We start from the raw sequence: 25,610 nt of genomic DNA, 5'->3' as shown, positions 1-25,610 counted from the left end.
CTTGAAAAATAAATTATTGGCAATAAAAGTATTTTGAACATGTAGAAAGGTCTAACATAAATCTTTGGACTTTCATTTAAATAGAATTACACAAACAACTTGTATTTATAAAGCACTGCGACATTGCAATACATTCAAGGCAATGACACAGCATGCACGGTACAGAAACAGGTCATCAACCCAGACAGAGTTACCCTATTTAATTTTGAGTGTTGGAATTGTGCGTTTTGTTTACTAAATGTTAATTTTTACTAATTTTGCCTTGGAAATCTTTACTTGTATCTTGTGGGCAGCATGATGACTCAGTGGTTAGCACTGCTGCCTCTCAGTGCCAGGGACCGGGTTTGATTCCATCCTTGGGTGACTGTGCAAACTCCACACAGACATTCTTGCCTTGTCTACGTGGGTTTCCTACGGGTGCTTTGGTTTCCTCCCACAGTCCAAACACGTGCAGGTTAGTGTGAATTGGTCATGCTAAATTGCCCATAGTGCCCAGGGAGACGCAGACTGAGGTGGGTTAACCATGAGAAATGCAGTGTTACAGGGTCTGGGTGGGATGCTTTTTGGAGGGTTGGTGTGGACTTGATGGGCTGAATGGCCTGCTTCCACACTGTAGAGGTTCTATGATTGGTTCCTGGCAGGAAAACACAAGAAAATTATTTTGGAGTTGGTTTGTTATTTTTAATTCTCCCTGCTCCAGGTACACATTGTTTCATGTGATGCGACAATATATTCTATTTCAACACTTTAAGAAGTGCTCCTATGTGCATGTGCAGTTTCAAACACTGCAGCCTGCTGATGTTGAAACAGCCATCTCTGAACTAACTTACAAACTTCTTTATTTTATCTTTTCATTAGAATTTTTGCCAAGTAATAGGCACAGTGATGTAACAGCTACATTGTCCTTGACAAGAAGTGGAAATAACACTATATAAAGAACACACAATCACTGCTATTAAGTGATTTCTGTCCTTGCCATTGCTAATTTCAGTGAGTGGATAACATTGCTGGTTCAGTCCTGTCAGATTTCAGAGAGGATGGGTCAGAGACAGAGCCCGCTCAGATCTTTACCACTGCCATATCTCAGAGGGTAGCTTTCTCAACTCTGACTCAGAAGGCAATTTGAATGTATAATCAAGGCTGACACTGTCAACGTAACATGGGGGGAGTGCTGGAAAGTCGGTGGAACTGTCTTCCAGAGGGGACATTCACCTGAGGTTCCATCTGCCCCCTGTAGTGGGCAGAAGTCTCCATTTTGAAGGAAAGGAGGACAGTGTGCCTCTCAGGGTGCTAACTAATAATTATCCCTCATCCTACCTCAGAGTGTGATGTTCACGGAGATGCACTGTAGCAAGCTTACAAAAAAAAACTAGTTTCTACCTTGGTCTGCACTTATGCTGTACTAGATATTGTTAACAAATACTGTAAACAATACTATCGTAAATACTTTGTTGATGATTAATCAGTTCCTGCTATTTCCTTTGTCAGTCAGATATTAACTGGATTAAACACCAAATGAAACAATGACTAGACTGGATCTCAACCATGCTATCCTGGGGAGATACTGAAAAGGGGACAGAGTCTTAGAAAATAAACAAATACCAAGAACTCATCGTTGCTGCCTGGCTTCAGCATTGAGAAAACCCAACAACTAATCTTAACTCAAGATTACTTGTTTGGCCAGGGAAGGTACCTAGAACAGACAGGGTCCAAGGACAAAAAACAAAATGCAAGCCAAACAGCATAATAATGGATTTATGTTCTCCTGTCAGGGATCAATCAGCACTGTAAATAAGGGAGATTAACACTTTAAAACAATCAGCATAATTCCAGTTAAGCCGACGGACCATTTCTGGACTATGCAACCTATGTCATCACATTTGAACATAGTACAACATTTAAGGTGCCTTATAAATGCAGTTGTTTGTGTAATTTTATTAAGCGAAAAATGAAAGATAGAATCTTTGAATCCCTACATTGCGTATACAGGCCATTTGGCCCAACAAGTCCACACTACGTCTCAAAACAACGTCCCACCCAAACTCATCCCCTTACCTTTTCCTGCGACTCCACATTTCCCATGCCTAATCCACTTAAGTTACATACCCCTGGACACCACGGGCAACTTAGCATGGCCAATCCACCTAACCTGAACATCTTTGGACTGTGGGAGGGAACCGGAGCACCTGGCGGAAACCCACGCAGACACAGGGAGAATGTGCAAACTCCACACAGACAGTTGCCCGACAGAGGATTCGAACCCAGGTACCCGGCGCTGTGAGGCAGCAGGGCTAACCACTGAGCCACCGTGCCGCCCAAACTTTAATGCAAAGATGTTGCACCTTTTCACATAGTCAAAACATTTCACTGCCAACAACGTATTTCTGAAGTGTATCCAGTGTGCCTGTGTACCGGAAGTAACATTCACACAGCAAAGTCCCATAAATGGTTAATTAGCTGCACAATCTTTTAATTATTCACTGTCCGGCTTGGCTGAAGGATAAAGGCAGACCGGGACACCATTAGAACTCCCTCAACTTCTCTTCAAAGAGTGCCATTGAATCATTCTCAATCTTAATAGCTTGGGAGGGCTTTGATTAGACATCCCACCTATAAGATGATTCCTTTAACTGTTCAATGCTGTTGGCACTATGCTGAAGTGTCAGTCTCAATTTGATGACAGGAGTGCAGATTCTAAGGAATATAATAAATTATATTGCCGCAGCTGCCAGATCTTAGAACTTAAAATATTGTCCTGGACATTAATGGACTTGGGACACTGGATTAGAATTAACTTCAGAAACTTATTAGAACATTAAGAGATTGTTACAGGTCATTTGTCATAAAAGTCACATGTGGGATACTCTTCAGGAACAAAGACCTGAGCTCTCCTCTTATTATATATTATACGAATATACTCCTATTGATTACAGAATATGATATAACCTGCCACATGCTCTCCCTTTGTTTAGCCTTGATTATAGAAACATAGAAAGTAGAAGCTGGAGTAGGCCATTCGGCCGTTTGAGCCAGCTCCACCAATGATATGGTCATGACTGATCATCCAACTCAATGCCCTATTTTCACTGTTTTCCCATACCCTTTGATCTCTTTAGCCCTTAGAATTCTATCTAGACTTTCTTGAAAGCATTCAATGTTTTGGCCTCAACTGCTCTGTGGTACAGAAATCTACAGGCTACCCACCCTCTGGGTGAAGATGTTTCTCCTCAACTCAGCCTTTCATGGACTACCCCATATCCTTAGACTATGATCCCTGCTTCTGGACTATCCTTCCTGTTAGATTCCACACCTTTCTATGACATCTAACCACCATCCCTTTTGCATCTCCCACTGTCATTCTTCTAAAATTTAACTAATTCTGTAGAGTGTGACATGATCTGGTTTAGGCCCGAGATTACGAGCTGTATCGGGTTCCAGTTCTTTTTGGGTCTATCCAGTCTGATCACATTCATTTAACCCTCATACTGACAGAGGTCAATGACAGAGTCACATAGCAGGGAAACAGACTCTTGGTTAAGCCAGGCCACACCAACCATAATGCCAACTCGATGCCCTCAACAATTCTTATAGGCATTTGATGAATTTTGCAGCTGATCGTGTACACAAACCATCCTATGGTGCTCTTTATCTATCTTTATCAAGCTGTCAGTTCATGATATTGTGCATTTCCTGACAGAGTGAATTTGCAACTTTCTCAATTATGGAAGTAAGAGTACCTTGAATTGAAACCAAATGACATTATTAACTGCTTCAGACGATCTCTTGTTGCATGTTCCACCACCATTGTACAGTAACAAAATTCCAAGGTGCAATAATTTGCAAATTTTGCTTTCGAGTTCAGGGATAATATATTAGCAATTAAGATAGGACAAAGAAACACATTATTTAAAATAGCTCCCAGGCAGAACAACAAAATTAGCAAAAATAGAAAACAAGAATGACAGGCCAGAGAGCAAGCCAGAGACATTCAGAATATAAAAACAACAATTTAACAGTATCAAACAATGAGTCGCAAAATAGAGCGCACTAGGAGTTAGTAAGGGAGACTGAAACTATAGCAACTTTGATGCAGTTAACAATAAAATGTTTTTATAAAAGTACCTCTGATATAACAAAATACTCCAAAGTGTCTCTCAGAAATGATGATCAAAATTTGAGACTGAACCACATGATAGGAAAGGTGACCAACAGCTTAGTCAGTCAATAACACAAGCTTTATAGTGTGTCTTAAAGGAAGAGAGCACAAGACAGGAGGGTATGAGAGAACGGAGAGAGATTTGCGCAAAGGGAATGGGTGGAGACAGAGATAGTGGGGGGGGGGGGGGGAGAGAAGAGAGAGTGAGGGCGAGTGTGGGCGAGTGAGGGCGAGTGGATAAAAGGTAGGGGCCAGGAGGGCGGGAGAGAAGGGGTGGAGCAGAGAAAGCGGTGGTGGGGCCAGGGAGGGAGGGAGACGGGAAAGTGAAAGAGACAGCAAAAGAAAGAAAGAGAAAAGGAAAGAAAGAATGAATGAAAGGAGGAGAAAGATTAGGATGTGGAAAGTTTAAGGCATAGACAACTAGAAGTTATGGCCTCAACAGCTGAATTAGAATTAGGTTTTATTGTCACGTATACTCAAGTGCAAAGATACAGGAGTACTGTAAAAAATCTGCAATGTCACCATTCCCACGGTTAAGGCCAGAGCAAAGTATTTAACTGCTTCTCCATGATAAATATTTTATAAACAAAGTTTTGTGAACAATACCTCCAGAATACCAACATTGAAATAACCATTTGAAATATGTTTCAAACAAATCCTGCTGGGATACAATCTCTCTTACTGTTAGTGAGGATATTTACAATTATTGTTATGCTATTACATGAATTAGGAGCAGATGAAAATCCCTCAAGCCCTTAAGCCTACTCCACCATTCAATAAGATCATGTCTGATTGCTTTATATTCTCACCTGATAATATTTTACCCTTCTGGCTTCTCATCTCTGCCTTAAAAAAATTCAATGATCCTGCTTCCATTGCATTTGAGGCAGAGAGTTCCAAAGACTCTCAACTTTCAGAAAAATTGCCCATCTTAGTCTTAAAAAGGACAACCACCTATTTTCAAACAGTGAGCCCTATTGAAGTATCTCTCACAAGAGAAAGCAACCTTTTCACATGTACCCTATCAAGATCCCATAGGACCTTGTAGATTCCAATATCATCAGCTCTCACTCTTCTAAATTCAGGTAGGTTACAAGCCCAATCTGTCCCAATCTTTTGTCGTAAGATAAACCACCCACTCCAGGTATTGGTCTGGTGGACTTTCTCTGAACTGCTTCCCACATACATACACCCTGTCTTAAATAAATAAACTTAACCATGGTCCCAAACTAAACTAGTCCCACTTGCCTGTGCTTGGCCCATATCTCTCCAAAATCTCTCCTACTGATGAACTTATCCAAACCCTGTGACTAGTACTGTGCACAATACTCCAGTTGTAGTCTAATGTGTCATATACTGGATCATAACCTCATGATCTTTGTGTTGAATTCCCGTTGCAAACAACAATAACATTATATCAACTTTCCCAATCACTTGCTGTACCTGCATACTAACCTTTTGTGATTCATGCAATAAGACACCCAGATCCCTCTGCACCTCAGAGACTTGCAAACACTCACTATTTAGAGACTTGATTTTTTTTCTCTTGCTGCCAATGTGGACAAATTCACATTTTCCATATAATATTCAATTTGTCCACACACAACCTAACAAAATCCTTGTATCTTCTTATGTGGTCTTGACACAAAAAAGGTAAGAAAACAAATTGCAATCAGCAAATTTAGCAACCATACCGACTGTCTCTTCATCCAAGTCATTTAATATAATTGCAAAACTTTGAGAGCACAATATTGAGCCCTGTGACTCAACACTCATTAAATCTTGCCAATCAGAAAATTACTCTTCCCTATGCATGCGAATGTTACTTCCTACACAATAAGCCCTGATCTTCCACAATAACCTCTGATTTGGCACCTTATAAAATGCCTCTGGAAATAGCAATACAGTATAAGACCATAAGACATAGGAGTGGAAGTAAGGCCATTCGGCCCATCAAGTCCACTCCGCCATTTAAATCATGGCTGATGGGCATTTCAACACCACTTCCCTGCACCCTCCCCGTAGCCCTTGACTCCTTTTGAGATTAAGAGTTTCTCAATCTCTGCCTTGAAGGCATCCAACGTCCCAGCCTCCACTGCACTCTGCGGCAATGAATTCTACAAGCCCATCACTCTCTGGCTGAAGAAATGTCGTCTCATTTCAGTTTTAAATTTACCCCCTCTAATTTTAAGGCTGTGCCCACGGGTCCTAGTCTCCCCGCCTAACGGAAACAACTTCCTAGTGTCCACCCCTTCTAAACCATACATTATCTCTTGTAAGTTTCTATTAAATCTCCCCTCAACCTTCTAAACTCTAATGAGTGCAATCCCAGGATCCTTAGCCGTTCATCATACGTTAAACCTACCACTTCTAGCCCAAACTCTCCTTGTTTGGAAGATTCACGGGCTAGACTTCACTCTGTTTAAAGGTCAGGTCGCCCAGAATACAAAGAGCTCCTGCTAAGAGAAAACCATAAACTCTTGTTTTCTTCTGAACTGAAGCCAAAACAAAAGACTTTGTTTTGTTTTATTCTTTCTCAAGAGTCAAAAGAATAAATATCTTCTTCGTGGCTTCTTGAAATTTATGCACTTAGATTGCTGCCCAAATGATTTTCTGACCTGCTTAAAAATATTGCATAGAACTGATCCATATCCATTAGTATCTATTTTAAAATCTAAATCTAAAAAAAATTTATGCATATAATATATTTTACATCCTACAATGTTAGAAAGGCTAGAAGTTTGATGGAGAAAGTATTTTTCTTGTAATTTGACCTTCTGCTTGTTGTAACACTGCAGAGGGATGTGTGTGTTCAGGTCCATTGTTCCCTGAAGGTGGCAACGCAGGTCAATGGAATGATCAAGGCGGCATATGGCATGCTTTCATTCATCGGACGGGCTATTGAGTACAAGAGTTGGCAGGTCACGTTACAGTTGTATAGGACTTTGGTTCGACTACATTTGGAAAACTGTGTACAGTTCTGGTCACCACATTACCAAAAGGATCTGGATGCTTTGGACAGGGCGCAGAGAAAGTTCACCAGGATGTTGCCTGGTATGAAGGGTGCTAGGTGTGAAGGGAGGTTGAGTAGATTAGAATTATTTAGATTAGAAAGCCAGAGGTTGAGGGGGACCTGACTGAGGTCTACAAAATCATGAGAGGTATAGACAGGATGGATAGCAAGAAACTTTTTCCCCCCCAGAGTGGGGGACTCAATTACTAGGAGGTCACAATTTCAAGGTGAGGGGGGAAAAATTTAAGGGAGATATGCGTGGAAAGTTCTTTATGCAGAGGGTGGTGAGTGTCTGGAACGCGTTGCCAGCGGAGGTGGTAGAGGTGGGCATGATAGCATCATTTAAGATGTATCTGGACAGATTCACGAATGGGCGGGGAGCAGATGGATACAGATCCTTGGAAAATAGGCAACAGGTTTAGATAGAGGATCTGGATTGGTGCAGGCCTGGATTACCGAAGGGCCTGTTCCTGCGCTGTAATTTTCTTTGTTCTTTGTCCTATCTGTCACAGGCCTCAAGCATCAACCAGTGAAGAAGTGGTACTTGTATGAACCTATGCATCAGCTATTACATCAGAAAGCAGTGCAGCTTGTGGAATTTCTTTAGGTTATTCCTTACTAACACTGCCCCGAATTCACGCAGGGTTCGAGGTGCCACATATCTTAGAAATGTGAAATCCTGCAACGGTTACCTTCACAAAAATTGCTTAGCACCGAAGGTCACTCATCAGGCTGACACTTCAGTTCAGTTCTCAGGAAGCCCTGCACTTTCAAAAGTACTATTGTTAAATCAGATGGGCCATTACTGAGGCCCTACCTACTTTAAGTCCACGGGTGTTCTAGAATTGCACAGCATGCAAGGTAATCGGTCTATTGTGACCGTACTGGCTCTTCAAATTTTTTTTATTCACTTGTGGAATAAGGCTGTCGCTGGCTAGGCCAGCATTTTATTGCCCATCAAAAGGTGGTAGTGAGCTGTCTTCTTGAACTGCTGTTATACTGTTAGGGAGCGAATTTCAGGATTTTGACCCAGTGACATTGTAAAAAATGGTTATATACTTCTTTGAGAGGATGGTGAGTGGCTTGGAGAGGAACTTGAAGGGGGTGGTGTTCCCATGTATCTGCTGCCCTTGGCCTTCTACATGTAAGTGGTTGAGGGTTTGGAAGACGCTGTCTGAGGATTTTTTGTGAATTTCTACAGTGTATCTTGAATTAGCCAATTAATCTCACTGCCCTGGTTTATCCACCACAAACTGAACTTTTTTTTTAACAAGGAAGTGTTCTACCTTAATCAGGAGGGTTCCTCAATAACACAGAAACACTGCCAATGCTTGGCTGGCCTATGGGATCCACTTCTTTCCGACGGGCACAAGGGTCCCACACACTCAACATGCACTGTGCAACCTCCTTCTTTAATAGCCAACACTTCGGCGCTAAAGCTTCATACTACAAAAGACAGTGTGCAGCAGGCAGAAATTGCACCAGTTAGAAGTCAACATTGAAAATCAACATTGAATCTTTGAGACTTATTCCCAACTTTTACTAAAATTGGTACGCTGTTAGATCCCAATAAGTTGTTTTCTGTAAAATTCTCAGCAAGTGTCCAAAATGAACAGAACGGCACAGTGACTCGATCTAAATCTCATGCTGTGTGCAGCTGCAACGTGTGTTAACAATAAAAATTGAAGAAATGAATGTTTTGGTGGTTGTGGTGGGTGGGGGAGGGGGGTTGTGTCAGTAGAGAAGGAGGGGACAAAAGGTCCTATGTGTAATGATTGCAGGACTCTGAAAGCCAGCAAATTATTGATTAAGTGATATGTTGTAAAAGGAAAGCAGGCACTGATCTTGTAATGGCCTTCTGAAAGCACTTTCCCGTTCGATTTCAAGATTGTGTTTTGTATTATGTTAAGGAGAGCAACTAGCTTAGCATCAACAACCAGCTCTTTATAAAAAAGTGCACCACACAATTTACTAATTTCCCCTTCTCCTGAAGAAACCATAGGTACTGCAGAGAAGTTCCCCACGTCAGACAATCTTGAAAACAAAGGATAGAGTGATAAAAAGGGAGGAGAAACACAAGTGAATTGTTTTAGGTAAGGCCATCTTGATTCAGTTGGACAACAAGGATTTTGTAGCAAGCAGATCCAAATTCTTGGGAGAAAATGAAAGATCTAGTGAGGCTCACTTCAACTCAAACTTCAGACATGTGGCTGAGTGTGAGACATTGACACAGAGCAATAATTCAGATTGGTTCAGAGAAAAGCACAATTGCTTGAAAGTCTTTAGAGCTACATGAGTTTTGATATGCAAAGTTATTGATCTTTCTTTTAAGTACTTTATAAACCTCTTACTGACAATTGAAACAAATAAGTTTTCTATGCAATGTGCAAATATTCATATGTAAATATTTTTTAAACACTTGCACTTGGTCCATAAATACTTACCTCAACAATGTTTACTAGCATGAGGCAGCTAGTCTATCTACTTTCATCTATCCTCCTCTTCAACAACCTTGTAGAATCTCTCTTGGAACAACCAGCATTATGAACAGAAGCCCGCAACACAGGTGATACTGGGTCCACTTGCTATTTAAATGCAATTGCATCAGGGCCAGCATGCTACCTCCTGTTACCCAAATTTTCAACATGAAAACAATTCACCTACAATGTTTCAGTCTTTTCCTTCAGATATTGCAGAGCACAGAAGCCCCTATTCCGTTTCCATTGTAAAATATTTGCAGCTTTTACTGTTTAAATCAACTTAAAAACGTAGCAAAACGTGACGCTGAGGTTCAGCTAATAATGTACCAATGTGAAAAACAAAGTTCAACTTAAAGTGCAATTACAGCATCCAAATGGCTACGGAAAATACTTAGTCTAAACCCACTCCCGTCATCACATCCAATTTGTGTAAAAGCAGCATGCACAGCAGTTCTAGTTTTTGTTGTTCTCTTGCGTTCAATACCCATTTGACCACTTGCTTAATCCCATGAGCTAAGCAAATTATGATCACTGCCCTCTATGCTCATTCATACAACAGAAGTACAACTTTGCAAGTCGGGCATGTCTTGGTTACATTCAAATGCATTAAATCAAGCCACTGACAAATACTGATAAGAATGAGAGAGAGAAACCTACTTGCTCCAAATCAGTTTCACAGGAAACGTAAGCTACCATCTGTAGCTGCTGGTGATGACAAGTTATTGCAATCCCCTGAAGTGTCACTGCCCAATCTATCAACACAGTCCATCCTGTAAGTTTACCTATATAGCAAAGGAGCGGGAAGAGGTCCAGGACTACCTTTTAAGCAACTTGCATAAAATATTCAAGCTCCACCTCCTGAAGCTTCTAGCACGTTAATGAGATTACTAAGTCAATCATGCATGCTTGTACATGCTGTAGCCACTCTACAATGAGTTTCTTGAATGCAGCCTGTGTTATTCACTCTGTATGGAATTAAAATCTGAAGGGTAAGAAATTCAACTTTGAAGTAACACTGAGGTATATACCCATAATATACATTAATGATTTGGATTGTGGTGGTGAATGTCCTGTCAAGATCGTGGATGACACAAAAATAGGTGGGAAGGGAAGTAGTGAGGAGGACACAGTCTACAGGGGGAAACAGATTGGTTGAGTGAGTGGACAAAACCTTGGCAGGTGGAACACAATGTGAGGAAATGTTAGGTTATGCACTTTGGCAGGAAGAACAGAATAGCTAAAAATGATTTAAATGGAAAAGGATTGCACCACAGAGTGAGTTAGGGAACCTGATAATTAATCAATGATCACATTTAATAGAACCCAAGTTCATTTGGTAATAGGGAAGGAAAACGGAATGAAGTATAAAAGTAGGGAGTCTTGCTAAAACAATACAAAAGTACTATCAGACCAAACCGGAATAGTGTGTACAGTTTTGGTCACTTTACCTCAGGAAAATTTATGGCATAGGCAGTCCAAAAAAAGTTCATCCAAGGTACGGCAATTATTTCTTAAATGAGGAAAAGTGGAGGAGTTTGGGCCTAGAGTCATTAGGATATAAAAGAATGAGGTGACTTTATTGAAACGTACAAGATTCTTAAGGGACTTGACAAGGTTAATGCAGAGAGATTGTATTCCCTTTGGGAGAGTCTCAGGCCAAAGGGCATATTCTCAGACTAAGGGATTGCCCATTTCAGACTGAAATCAGGAGGATTTTTTGCAGAGAGTGATGGAACTCTATAGCATAGAGGGCTGCCAAAGCTAGATCATTAAGGACATTTAAGGCTGAGATTGATTTTTAATCAGTGAGGTAATCAAGGTTTATAGGGAAAGGCAAGAAAGTGGTGTTGGGTGTTACCAGATTAGACATGATCTGATTGAACGGCACAGCGGACTCAATGGGCTGAATGGCCTACATCTGTTCCTGTTTTACATCATCTTATGGAAGCATTACTGAATTCAAATAATAAGCTGGAAGTGTGCCAGGATTTGGATAAGAATGTGCCATCAATCACATCGTTGTCTGATGGACAGCCCCAAAGGAATCGAATTGAAAGAATTTCCATTTCTACTCCAGTTTAATCATTGCTCAGAAATGGCTCCAAGTGCTTCATCTAAAATCCAAACTGTTATTACGCAGGCAAATGTAGGGGAAGACTGTCCACACTGAACAGTCAGTCAACAGCATTAGGTCTGCTGGCAGTTAATCTGTTTATTGGTTGTGTTGGCTAGAGTCCAACATATTCACACAGCAAACAATGGGCAGTGTTCATGGCTCAGTGAGCATCACGCAATGTGCATAACCAAGGCATGGACTTCAGAAACTCCAGGCTGTGATTAGCTAGCACGATTATACTCCAGTAAATTGGGTTCAAAGTCTCCAAGAGGAGGAATGGATTATTTTAAAACTGCGAGCCAAGAGAACAATTTTTCCACCACTATCCAATGATTACCAGTAAGTCTGAAAGTTGAGGTGAAGAACACATTGGTCTTGGAGGGGCCATAAATACAGAAGAATGATACTGGGGTTTAAAAAGGAGAGTTGAATTACAAGCACAGTTTGCAAAGACTTGATCTGTATTTCATCAAGTACGGAATTAAAACGTGATTGAATCAAAGAGTCATAGAGATGTCCAGCACAGAAACAGACCCATCGGTCCAGCTCGTCCATGCCGACCAGATACCCTAAATAAATCTAGTCTTATTTGCCAGCATTTGGCCGATATCTCTATAAACCCTTCTTGTTCATGGACCTACCCAGATGCCTTTTAAATGTTGTAATTGTACCAGCTTCCATCACCTCCTCTGGCAGATCATTCCATACACACATCACCCTCTACGTGAAAAGATTGCTTCTTACGCACTTTTTAAAATCCTTTCATTCTCACCTTAAACCCATGTCCACTAGTTTTGGACTCCACCACCCTGGGGAAAAGACCTTGACTATTCACCCAATCCATGATTTTATATACCTCTATAAAGGTCACCCCTCAGCCTTCAACACTCCAGGGCAAGTAGTCCAGCCTACTCAGCCTCTCTCGATAGCTGAAACCAAATCTTTAGGATGATTAAAGGATTCGATAGGTGAGAGAGGACAACTATTTCCTTTTGCTGGAACATCCAGGCCTCCCTTGTCTAAAATGCTGCTGGGGTCAATGAAAAGTTTCAAAATTGAGCAAGACAGATTTTTGTGAAGCAAGTGTATCTGCAAATGGATTTAAGGTTGATCTGGCTTAACGGTGGAACACTCACTGAATGGAAGGGGTGAAGGGGAACTCTTGTTCCCAAGTTCCTTGATTCAGTCTACTGTCCAATTCACATTGGGTGGAGCACATTTTCATCAACATTTAAGAAGCTCGACAACAATCTGGACAAATCCACCACCTTCAACATTTCCTCCCTCCTCCATACAGTGACAGCAATATCTACCATCTACAGGATGCACTGCAGCAATTCACCAAGGATCCTACAAATACACATCCCAAATCCACAACTTCTACCACATGGAAAAAGAACAGCAGCAGATGCATGGGGACAGTACAAGGCCACATCCTGACAAGTAAGTATAATCACTGCTCTTTCATCAGCGCCGATGCAAAAAAAGTACTCCCTCCCAACAGCACTGTGGAAGTAACTGCACCACATGGACTAGAGCATCTTCGTTCTCACGACATTGCATAAGGCTTAGAATCAAATGAGGTTCTATGTTAAGCATATTTAAAGTTGATGGCAATAACTAGCGTACTAACCACAAGATCACTTTTTCGAAAAAAACAATCGCCCGTTTACTCAGCATGTACAAGATGTGACATTCACTTAACTCAACCATCAATCTTACCAATGGCCTATTTCACAGTTTGCATTTGGAATGCTCCTTTAATCCTTTGATGTCCAAAGCTATTTTCTCTGCTGCATTCTTCCAATCCCATGTGGTATTTCACAATGCACACTGACATCCTTCACTCTTGGCTGTGTAATAGAACAATTCCAATACTTGAACCTTAAATCAACATAAACACCACCTTTCTCAGCAGATTTAGTTACAAAGATTGACGTAATTACCAATCCTGAATTAACACTTTGGTGCACCGGTGGGTGTGTTGCTGGGCGCATGTTAATTTTAAGTGAAATGCAATCTTGCCTGCTCACCTCCCACATTAAGTGGGCCGCTGTAGTATCTAGCGCACCAATGCTATGTGAGATTTCGTACAGCTTGTTCAGACTGCCATGTTATAGACAGCGACCAATGCAGATATCAGCATCTCCTAAATTAACTGATTCCACAAAGGAACAAAAAAACTTCCCTCAGATTAAGTTTGAAGTAAGGTTTTGTATTCACGTCCATAAGATGGGTGCTGATCTGAACACAGAAATGAAGCTTGAGCAACAAAAATGGAAAGAGTCTGAACATAATTTGTCCAAATAAGGTTTTGAAAACTTGAATTTTCCTAGCAATCCTTCACTCCCAACTGGATCACTATACGTTGCCAATATCATTGATTATGGAACGTACCAACCTTGCTCTGTGCAAAGCCATAAAAAGCAGACAAGCGTAACATGAGTGTGGGTATTGTGAAATCAGGATTTTTTTACTTCAATGTTTCTAAATGCTGTCAACGTTTTAGCCATTAATGGATACTGAATTACAGAACCCTTCATACAATCATAGAATCCCTAGAGTGGAAGCACACCATTTGGCCCATCAAGTCCACACCGATCCTCTGAACAGCATCCCACCCAGAACTACCTCACCCACCCTATCCCTATAACCCTGCATTTCCCATGACCAGTCTACCTAGCCTGCACATCTCTGGACTGTGAAAGGAAACCCACACAGATATGGGGAGAATGTGCAAACTCCACCCAGTCTCCTGAGGGTGGAATCAAGCCTGTGTCCCTGGCACTGGGAGGCAAAGTGCTAATCACTGAGATATCATACTGCTTCTTGTCTTCAGCCTTCCCCACATCCTGATCAGGCATACCATCTCGTTCCCCTTGCGGTCTTCCTTCCACATCTAAGTTAGTGTTTCATTTAGAGTTGTACTTACGTAGCACCTTTCAGAACTTCAGATTGTCCCAAAGCATTTTAGAAGCAGTAAAGTGTCTCTGGAGCAAACATTGAAATTGCTGGAGAAACTCAGCAAGTCTGGCAACACCTGTGGACGGACAAACAGAATTAATGTGTTGAGTACCAATCACTGGACTCTAAAAATTAACTCTGCTCTCTGTCCAAAGATACTGCCAGACCTGCTGAGCTTTTCCAGCAATTTCTGTTTGCGTTTCTGATTTACAGCATCTGCAGTTCTTTCAGTTTTTGTTTAACTTCCCTACATGTCCATACAGCTCCTAAATGATTATCATTTGATGCATGATTCTATAATAAGACTCTGACATTTCAGATAATACTAAGTGTGAAGTAACAGTTGGCTTGACAGAAACTGAACAGCAAAGAGCTCAGTGCGCTAAATGTGGCTTGCAATCCATCGCAGCACAGGATGGAAGGGACAGGAACTTATCCATTATCCATTGTGCCCATTTGGACCTGGACTACATTCACACAACAATTTCCATTCATAACCTGTCAGTATTACACAGGTTGATTGTGCAGTGCATTGTATGGTGAAGAACAATGGCGCTATGATCCATGGCAAGATTCAATGACCCTCTTTCAAGTTCAATGGATTAACACAATAAGGCAATGAGTAATTTAAGAAGTACTTTGAAGAGCAGTGATCCAAATTTTATTCCAAGCACGATCCTAAACAACTGAAAGAGTTGAGGATTATTGGAGTAAGTGAGTAGAAGCTGCCATTAAGAGTACAACACTGAGTTTTTTTTCTGATGTTGCACTTCACTGCGTTAGCCCTTAATGTTTCCATTAAACCAGAACAAGGTAAAGTAGGAAATGCAAGCTCCTACAAACAGAAATTAAATTGACTGCTGCAAACATTCTCTTCAAAACTCTATCAGGCAGAAGATACAGAAGCTTGAACACACACACCAACAGGTTCAAGAACAGCTTCTTCCCTGCTGTTAATAGAATGCTGAACAGACTTCTCTAATTTCAAATCTAATGTTGATCTTGCTCGTACACAACTACTGTGCAGTTTATTGGCTGCAAGTCAGTCTAGGTCTGACAGGGTTAAGTTCCAAGTGGAAAGTGCCTGTTTCAGTAACTCCATTTTGTTTACTTTATAGTTTAAATGCCAAGGTCTGCAGAACTGCATCAGGGTCTGCTCCACCAGGTTACAGAGTGAACAAGGAAAAGGCAGGCAAGTGGGGTTAAGTGTGCAGCTCACATAGACAGCTGCACAAGTATAAGGCGGCAAAGGGCCTCTTCTGTGCTGTAACCACTCTAGGCTAGCATTCCCTTCATCACACTCTTATTAGAAATCGAAACTTGTTCTTTCTCCGTCAGACCTAACCAGCTTACCATTAAATACATCTTTGCCAGTTGCATCAGTCACGGTGCATCACACTCTTACCACATTTTGGGATATTCCTGAATTTCAAATTGAATTTCCAAGGAATCAACTTACATCAATGTTCCTAAGTGTTGGAACTCATGCACCCCTGCTCCCCCAACAATGCATCAATGCACTCTAGGAAACTGGTAGAAATACCTTAGAGATTTGAAATACTTTTTTTTGGTATTGCTGAGGAAAGGGAGGCAAAAGTTCCGAGAGGGTATGTGGCAAAATGTCAGAAGCTTGTCCAAACTGGCCAGGAGAGCAGGCCAGTGGCAACAAGAGAGCCTCTGTTCTACCACAGCCCAGAAAACTCGCACCGATCCAAGCAGCAGCTCGGTTTTTTAAAAAAAATCACATTATGGTTGTTAGTAACATCAATATCTTTCATTCTGACAGTCTATTCAGAGCCGAGAGCATTGTCAGACAATAAGGGATCTGCTATTCTACAACTGACAATGTTGCAGCTGAGGAAAGTTAAATTAGACATGAATCAATATCGTATAAGGCAATTAATACCTGAAGGAGGTTCACTGATATCATGACATAACATGGAAACAACAGCATGTAAATAACTGTTCAAAGGCTATTATGGCACAGTGGTAGTGTTCCTAACTCTGAGCCAGGAGGCATGTGTTCAAGTCCCACCTTGTGCAATACCATGTCTGAACAGGTTGATTAAAAAATAATTTATAAATTTATTATAATGTTTAGGGGCTCTTGTGGTGCAGTGGTTAATATCTCTGCCTCTGGATCAGATGGTCTAGGTTCAGGTTACACCTATCCTCAAGGTGTGAACAGTATTAAGGGCTGGTCCTGAGAGGTGTGAACCACATCGATGTTTGTTACCTGTTCTGTTATGGGAATGTTTCAGTAGCCGTAATATATAGTTTTTCTCAACTCGAGCCAGAGATGTCATAAGGGACTCTCATGTACCTCAAATGTAACATAACTAGCTAATAAGCAACATATAATAAACAAAATCTATTTATCAAGAACAACCTATTCTATTTAAGACACTGTGTGAGCATCTTTCTCCAGTAGCCATCAGTAGCAGAGACCAGTGGATGACTGATGGCAACAAATCTGAAAAAGCTATCCCTTGTTGTTCTAGCAGAAACCAACGCAAGATGTCAACATTTACAATAATTACCACGAACCATACAAATAAAACAAGGGATTGAGGATGCTGGAGATCTGAAACAAAACCAAAATTTCTGGAGAAACTCAGCTGGTCTGGCAGCATTTGTGGGAAGAAAACAAAGCGAACATTGAGTCTGGTGACTCTTAATCAGAACTGTTAGCAACTAGGAAAAAATAATATTTATGCTGAAGACCAAGTTTCAGTTGGCAGGGTGTTGAATAGGTGAAGATGGAGCACAAAGGGATATGAAAGGGGTAGATAAACAAGAGCATGCTGGATAGCAGGACAGAAGAATAGCTGAGTGAAAGAGACAGAGAGGGAGAGGGAGAGGGAGAAAAAAAAGGGACAGATAGCACAACTGAATAATTAAGATTAATTTGATCCACGAACATGATATGAATTTTAAACAGATGAGAACACCACCTGGTAATCCAGGTACTAGTCAAGTAACCTCTGAAATATTCCAAAACATTAACATCCTTCCCTAAATAAAGGAGAGAATTACAGTACACAATACTACTGGTGTAGTCTTACCAGTGCCCTGTAAGACTGCAACATAACCCTCCTTATTTCGTATTCAATTCCTTTTGCAATGAGTTAGACCATTCTACTACAAAAACGGAAATCCTTGGAGAAATTTAGCAGGTCTGGCAGAGTCTTTGGGAAGACAACAGAGTTAACATTTCGGGTCCAGAGACTCCAGCAATTTCTGCTTTTGTTTCAAATCTCAAGCATCTGCAGTTTCTTGTATTCTAAGAGAACATTCTACTAGATGCCTTAGTTACTTGCTGCACCTGCATACTAACATTTAGTTCAATGTTCAATTGAACAGGCTATCAGGAAACAAAATTGGTTATTGTGAATCAGAATATTCAGCTTTGCAGCTCAATGGAGAATCCAATGAGAATCTCATTTTTCATGCATCGAGGGACAGCAGATATCCTGAAAGTGTATCCAATTCTCATTCTTAAAAGGAAACAAAGTTGCAATAGTTTGCACGAGCAGATAATTTGAATTTTAGTAGAAACGTTGGCTAAGAGCTAAATATTGACAAGATACTCAGAGGGCTGCTGGGAAAGAGCAAAGTAAGACTAACTGGATATTATTTTGCAAGAGAGCGTCTAATAGTCTATTTCTGTTCTTTCTCACAAAACTGAGAACATCAGGTTTCTCCACATCATATTCAAACTCTTTGCCCACTCACTTGGCCTCACTAGATTCTCTTTGAAGTATCTGCTGGCAAAATATTACCCCTGATGGTACAGATTTGCCTCGTAAAGTGTATAGACTCCTTCCGTCTTTCATCCCCAGAGAGATTTATAGATGCGCACAAATTCAATTCTGCAAAACTACAAGAAAGCTTAATGGGACAATGACCTTCAAAAGCTATCAATATTTTACCAGAACATTAGCACAGGCTCAACATTAATATAGAGTATGTCTGCCCAAAATCTTTTGATTATCCTGGAAACAAACATTTTAACCCTCTTTTGTAATTTGTTTAGTTTTGAATGCACAGACTATCTTTGCAATGCACATATTTATCACAGATTGGACAGGCTGCAAAATGATTTATGCAATATCAATAAAATGCTGTTTCAATGAGAGCAACTTCGGATCAATTATCACAGCCGGATATGCTTCTGTATCACGGAATGCATTTGAATGCAATGAACTTCATGTAGGTAACTGAATTCAAATTCTATTAATAAACTGAAATATTGGAGTGCTCCTAAATTGCTGTCAGTTATCTCCACCAGAATTACTGTGGGATTATTAAAAAAATACACCAACCTCAGATTACTAACCATTCAACCTATTGTTGCATGAAGTTTGTTACACTGAGTTAAAGGTCAGTCAGAAAGAGACTTATCTCCTGGTCAAATAAGCATTGTTCTTCTACTTCTCCTAGTTTGTTGTATCTTTATTCTGTGCTTCAACATTAATATGACTCTGGCCAAAGATAAAGCTGTGAATAAAAAAAACAAGAACTGTGAATGCTGGGGAAATCAGAAACAAAACAGAAGTCGCTAGGAAAAACCCTGCAGACCTGGCAGTGTCTGATGAGGGAAAGCAGAGTTGAATGTTTCAGGTCCAGTGACCCTTCAGGGCAGCTGTAAATCTCAGTTTCGCAACTTTCAATTGACCCCTAAATTCAACTGTATTTTGGGAGAAGCAGGTGCAGATTTTCAGGACCCTTTGTGCAAAGACGTGCTTCTTCACTTTACTCCTGAGGAATCGAGCTTTAGTTTTACGGTAATGGCCCCTTGTTCTGGATTTTCCCCTAACCGATGAAACAGTTTTGCGCGCTCTCTCTCTCTCTCGTCTACCTAAGGCAATGCAATTTCTTGTGTCCCTTTAATGATGAGCACGTCACACCTAGTAAGAACATATTAAAATAAGCTTCTCCCTGCCAACAACTCATAAGAATTTTATTTTTGGCATAACATTGCTTCCTGAGGGAATTATTACAGCTTCCCCGCTCCAAAACTCAAACACATCAATTAACTCAGCACTTGACTGGGTGTGCTGTATTATTACAATGACACTTTCCAAACTTCTCCCCACTTTAAAGCTCAAAACCTGTGGGGACCCCTTGGTTAGTACAGACAGCACAGAGGCAGAGGGAAGAAGGCTGTGAGAACACGGAAAAGGAGAAGGAATAAATGAGAGGGGGTCGGGGTGGAGTGATGGAGAGAATGGGGATGGTGATTGATTCCACAGCAGCTTTTGCTGACTCACAACTTGCAATCCCATAATCTCAATCTGCAAACCCACTTGGGGATCTCAATTTCCACTTTTGGGAAGCTCCGTAATACAGATGCTACCTTCGGGTGAGACATGAAATATGTACACCGCGTGCACCCAAATGTGAGCCACTAACCTATATAGCTCATTTAGCTACACTGTACATTAAAGATTTAAAGACTGCATTTCAAAAGCCAAACAGGGAGTCAACCTAGTCTCTTGGCCAGTATTTTTGCTTTAACAAACATCTAAAGCAGATTAATCAGTTGTTAAGCATAGTGTTCTATGTGGACTCTTTCTGTAGCAAAATGGCTGCAGAAATTGCCGTACACTCTGTCACCGGCGCATGCCAACGCAGGCACAGTGGGCTGAATGGTCTCCGCCTGCACTGTAACATGTCTGTGATAACAATCACCACATTTCAAAATAACTCACATAAGCATCCCTGCATGATGCTTCATGTTAATAGTATGTTATTAATATATAGCTAGCTGAAGCACATTACTTAATTAAGCACTGAGGGCACTTGTAAAGTGAGACAGTTGGGACAGAAGGTTAGTTTAGAGAAGTGTGTAGGAAGCAGACGTTCCTTATGCTATATTCTGTGACTAAGCCTATTGTCAAGGATTAATGTCTAGATTTGGACTTCAATTTGCTTGTGACTGATTTAGTAGTGAGATAAAGACAAATAACTAGCACATCTCCACACACCACCAAGTTGTCATGTGAATGTATCCCAGTTTGGGATCTTCTTCCACAATGGACAATCTACACAGAGTGCAGCCTGTTCATCATTTCAGTGATTGTTTCAAACAAAAGAAACATCAAAAGCAATTGGCATATCCTATGAAATAAAATGTGGAATGGGTCAGTTGTTTCAAAAAGAACATTATGGGAAGCAGAAGCAGTGCAACCCAGTCAATCTTTAAGAAACATATTAAACTCTCATGCTGTCATTGGGCACTTCAGCCGAAACAGGATCTATGGCTTCTGCAGAGGTAGATGTCCTGCACTAGTACAGCTATAGAATCATACAGCACGGAAACAGACCATTCAGTCCAACTAGTCCTACCACCAGAAGAATACTACAGTTTTGATAAGTAGACAGAGGAGGAGAAATCAAAAAACATGATGCCACCTAGCTGGATTTAAGTCATTAGAACAGTGTCAAGGAATTTGGTCTGGTTTACTTTGCAAGGGAAATTGAGAAGCAGCCAACATGTTAACTACCTTTGTTACCTAGGGTTGGTTTAATGCCCTGCAACCAGAAAGGAGGGAATATGTGTGAGCGAGAGTATGCACACATGAGAAGGAGGACAGTTAGTTGTGTGAACGTTCAGATGGAGTGAGGTTGACACACAACTAATTTACTCTTCCTCCTTCCCAGAAAACCAGTCCACCAAAGCAGGCTAGTAGAGTAAAAACAAACAGGCTATAAATGGCAATTGCACCAGACTGACAGTAAAACTGCAATCCCACGACGTATGATTGGAAAACAAGAACTTAGAGGGCCAAGGGCAACAGAAGCACGAGAACATATCACTGTTCCATTAGCATCACTCGGGCAAAATCTCAGAACTCCTTCCCTAACAAAATTATGGACCGAACTGCAGCAAATGGAATGCAGCAGTTCAAGAAGACAGCTCACCACCACCTTCTTAAGCAGAGATATCCACATTCCAAGATGAATCGGAAGTAAACATCTACAAGATCCCCTTCAAATCATACACCATCCTGATTTGAAACTTACCTACCGTTTCTTCATTGTTGGCGGGTTACAATCATGTAATTCACTCCCTAATATCATTCTGGATGCACCTATCACATATGGACTGCTGTGATTCAAGGCAGGGGCTCACATCCTATGAACACTCAGCATGTGGTGTCTTTTAGTCCTCCCTTGTTCACATATTCTGCTACATAGTGTATACAGTCCAGAAAAACAGGGAAAGGACCAGGTAGAAAGTATACGTCAAAAAAAAGTCCTATCCTGTTTCCTGTTCCATAACAGTGTGTAAGATGGACTGTAAGATCACGCAACATTAATGTCAATTTTTATTATTTGTCACAGGGATGACAGTTTAAAAGCTGGAAAACAGATTCAACCTCTTATCATCCCACGAACTAATTATCTCATGTAGTGCTGGGGCTGCATATCCAAAGTAATTACTGTTGCAAACAGGTAGCAAAACAGGTTCAATGTGCCATTTTTGTCTGAGTCAGAAGATTTAGTGTTCAAATCCCACTCTGGAGATTTAAACACATTCTACATTGATACTGGAGGTTGACTGCAGAATCAGAGATGCTGTCTTATAGTTAAGAATTAGCTACAACCTGGCCATTTCAAAAAAAAGGATACAGAGTCATAGAGATGTACTGCATGGAAACAGGCCCTTCATTCCAACTCATCCATGCAGACCAGCATCTAGCTCCATTTGCCAGCATTTGGCCCATATCCCACTAAACTGTTCCTTTTCACATACCCATCAAGATGCTTTTTAAAATGTTGCAGTTGTACAATCTCCACCACCTCTTCTGGCAGCTCCTTCCATGCACACACCATACCCTGCTTGAAAATGTTGCCCCTCAGGCCCCTTTTAAATCTTTCCCCCCTGGTTTTAGACTCCCTGACACTGGGGAAAAGATCTTGGCTATTTACCCTAACCATGTCCCTCATGATTTTATAAATGTCTATGATGTCATCCCTCAGCCTTCAATACTCCAGGGAAAATAGCCCCTGCCTATTACAAGATTCAGTGGCACTGATCAAAGCATAAAAGGCATGTCACAGAATGATAGAACTCAAAAGAGGGGCATTCAGTTGACTGCCTGTGTGCTGGATTTATCCAATTTGTTCCTTGTCATTGGGAGGCCCAAGGAGAAAAGACACAATCAAGAATATCACTCAGTCGACACTTCATTAAAAGTCATTGATTTTTCTGCTTATTTAATTCATTTCTAATAGAACATAGAACATAGAACAGTACAGCACAGAACAGGCCCTTCAGCCCACAATGTTGTGCCGACCATTGATCCTCATGGATGCACCCTCAAATTTCTGTGACCATATACATGTCCAGCAGTCTCTTAAATGACCCCAATGACCTTGCTTCCACAACTGCTGCTGGCAACACATTCCATGCTCTCACAACTCTCTGCGTAAAGAACCTGCCTCTGACATCCCCTCTATACTTTCCACCAACCAGCTTAAAACTATGACCCCTCGTGCTAGCCATTTCTGCCCTGGGAAATAGTCTCTGGCTATCAACTCTATCTATGCCTCTCATTATCTTGTATACCTCAATTAGGTCCCCTCTCCTCCTCCTTTTCTCCAATGAAAAGAGACCGAGCTCAGTCAACCTCTCTTCATAAGATAAGCCCTCCAGTCCAGGCAACATCCTGGTAAACCTCCTCTGAACCCTCTCCAAAGCATCCACATCTTTCCTATAATAGGGCGACCAGAACTGGACGCAGTATTCCAAGTGCGGTCTAACCAAAGTTTTATAGAGCTGCAACAAGATCTCACGACTCTTAAACTCAATCCCCCTGTTAATGAAAGCCAAAACACCATATGCTTTCTTAACAACCCTGTCCACTTGGGTGGCCATTTTAAGGGATCTATGTATCTGCACACCAAGATCCCTCTGTTCCTCCACGCTGCCAAGAATCCTATCCTTAATCCTGTACTCAGCTTTCAAATTCGACCTTCCAAAATGCATCACCTCGCATTTATCCAGGTTGAACTCCATCTGCCACCTCTCAGCCCATCTCTGCATCCTGTCAATGTCCCGCTGCAGCCTACAACAGCCCTCTACACTGTCAACGACACCTCCGACCTTTGTGTCGTCTGCAAACTTGCTGACCCATCCTTCAATTCCCTCGTCCAAGTCATTAATAAAAATTACAAACAGTAGAGGCCCAAGGACAGAGCCCTGTGGAACCCCACTCACCACTGACTTCCAGGCAGAATATTTTCCTTCTACTACCACTCGCTGTCTTCTGTTGGCCAGCCAATTCTGTATCCAAGCAGCTAAGTTCCCCTGTATCCCATTCCTCCTGACCTTCTGAATGAGCCTTCCATGGGGAACCTTATCAAATGCCTAATCTTTTTGGGATTCATTACGTACCATTTTGATGCTGCATTCACCTACATCATACCCATGTTGCCACTGCAAAAATTCTCTCCGTCTCTGAAAGATATGGAAAGAAGAGGAAGCACGCATTCTCTGAATGCAAACTCATTAATAAATTACATGGCATCCTCTTTTACTTGTACATCATTGACTTTAATTCCCATTGTTTTGATGTATGTGGTGGCTGTGAAATGGACTTGGCAATCTGTAAAGGCAGTAGTTGTTTAGGCAATGTAGCAGAACCAATTCTTAAACAAATCTACAACATTGGACCTCTGGCATCTTGGAGCAATTGGGGCTGTTGAGAACGAGGTTCCAAAACCTGATGACCTCCATCAGCCCCGAGCAAGGACAAAACAAGGTGAGAAATCAAAGAAGAGGATCAGGGAAAGAACTCAAACTATCAAACTGGTTCTGTGCTCCAGAAACAACTTCAACTGTTTCACAGAGCGACCACTGGAAGTGTTTTTCTTGTCAACTCCTGCAGGCGATAACTTCTAAGTAGGTACTACATGCTCACAATTAGCACATCCGTTCAAACTCAAAAATAGAGTTATCAACTCGTGAGGGTCTAAATATGTAATGCTGGGCTAAATTTGAACACTGCTGAGTTCCAACATGTATTCTAAAATTGTTATATTATTTCTGTAGGTTTTAAAGACTACTTCCTCTCTCTGGAAAGGAAACATATTAGGGAATTCTAAACACAGGAGATACACTGAGTATGCACCGTTATCTCAGTGAAAACTTACTTTTATAGTTTTCCAACTACTTTTTAAGTGAGGGTGGGGGGAGGGATGGGAAAAATCATAAGGAATGGGCATAAGAGGGTCCAGGTATTATCCAGTTTAAAAAAAGTCATAAAAGTAGTGTTAGAACTCAAGTGAACGTGTGTTGGAACGCTGTACAATTTTAAGAACTCGCACTGATTGGGCATCTCTCGTAGTCGTAGGATGCCCGAAAGAGCTTTATAGCAACTGTATTTCAATCACATATCCTTCAGTGATACTTTGTAAGAAAGCCAAAAACCGAGAGAATGAGGGCGAAAGAGCGGAGTCAAGAAAGGACTGCATTTACCATTCGGCATCATCATATAATCTTAACTCATTCAAGTTCTAATCTATTGGGGTTCCATTGAGGTTGATGTAGATACACAAGTAACTCTTAATTCATGTTACTGGTTCGTTTGAAACAGAATTATTTTCTCAATACCTTGCTCATTGCATGAGCGATCGCATTTCACCAATACTTTACTGATAGCGAGTTTTGAGAAGATTTGTAGCTCAGGTTGAGGTTCTGTATGCGAGTTTGCTCACTGAGCTGGAAGGTTAGTTTTCAGACGTTTCGTCACCATTCTAGGTAACATCATCAGTGAGCCTCTGACGAAGCGCTGGTGTTATGTCCCGCTTTCTATTTATCTGTTTAGGTTTTATTGGGTTGGTGATGTCATTTCCTGTTCTTTTTCTCAG

The 25,610-nt window shown here is 41.1% G+C and overlaps 2 protein-coding genes across 17 annotated transcripts in view; one reads left to right on the top strand and one right to left on the bottom strand.

The window, feature by feature from the left end:
* gpsm1b (G protein signaling modulator 1b) overlaps positions 1 to 25,610 on the bottom strand; it is a 233,111-nt gene that overhangs the window by 44,847 nt on the left and 162,654 nt on the right. For 2 of the 13 annotated variants that reach the window (XM_048559211.2, XM_059638284.1), the window contains exon 1: positions 10,307 to 10,448. The exons of the other annotated variants lie outside the window; for them this stretch is intronic. The gene's annotated coding sequence lies outside the window, so the exon portion shown is untranslated. Of the gene's footprint in view, positions 1 to 10,306; positions 10,449 to 25,610 lie in introns of those variants that run through there. 13 annotated transcript variants of the gene reach the window in all.
* Positions 1 to 25,610, top strand: part of LOC125465559 (uncharacterized) — a 120,816-nt gene that overhangs the window by 81,105 nt on the left and 14,101 nt on the right. The window lies entirely within an intron of this gene.

The sequence above is a fragment of the Stegostoma tigrinum genome, chromosome 29 (genome assembly GCF_030684315.1).
Source record: "Stegostoma tigrinum isolate sSteTig4 chromosome 29, sSteTig4.hap1, whole genome shotgun sequence".
In the NCBI taxonomy this organism is placed as follows: domain Eukaryota; kingdom Metazoa; phylum Chordata; class Chondrichthyes; order Orectolobiformes; family Stegostomatidae; genus Stegostoma; species Stegostoma tigrinum.
Note: the sequence above shows the minus strand (reverse complement) of the source record. Positions and strands in the feature narration are given on the sequence as shown.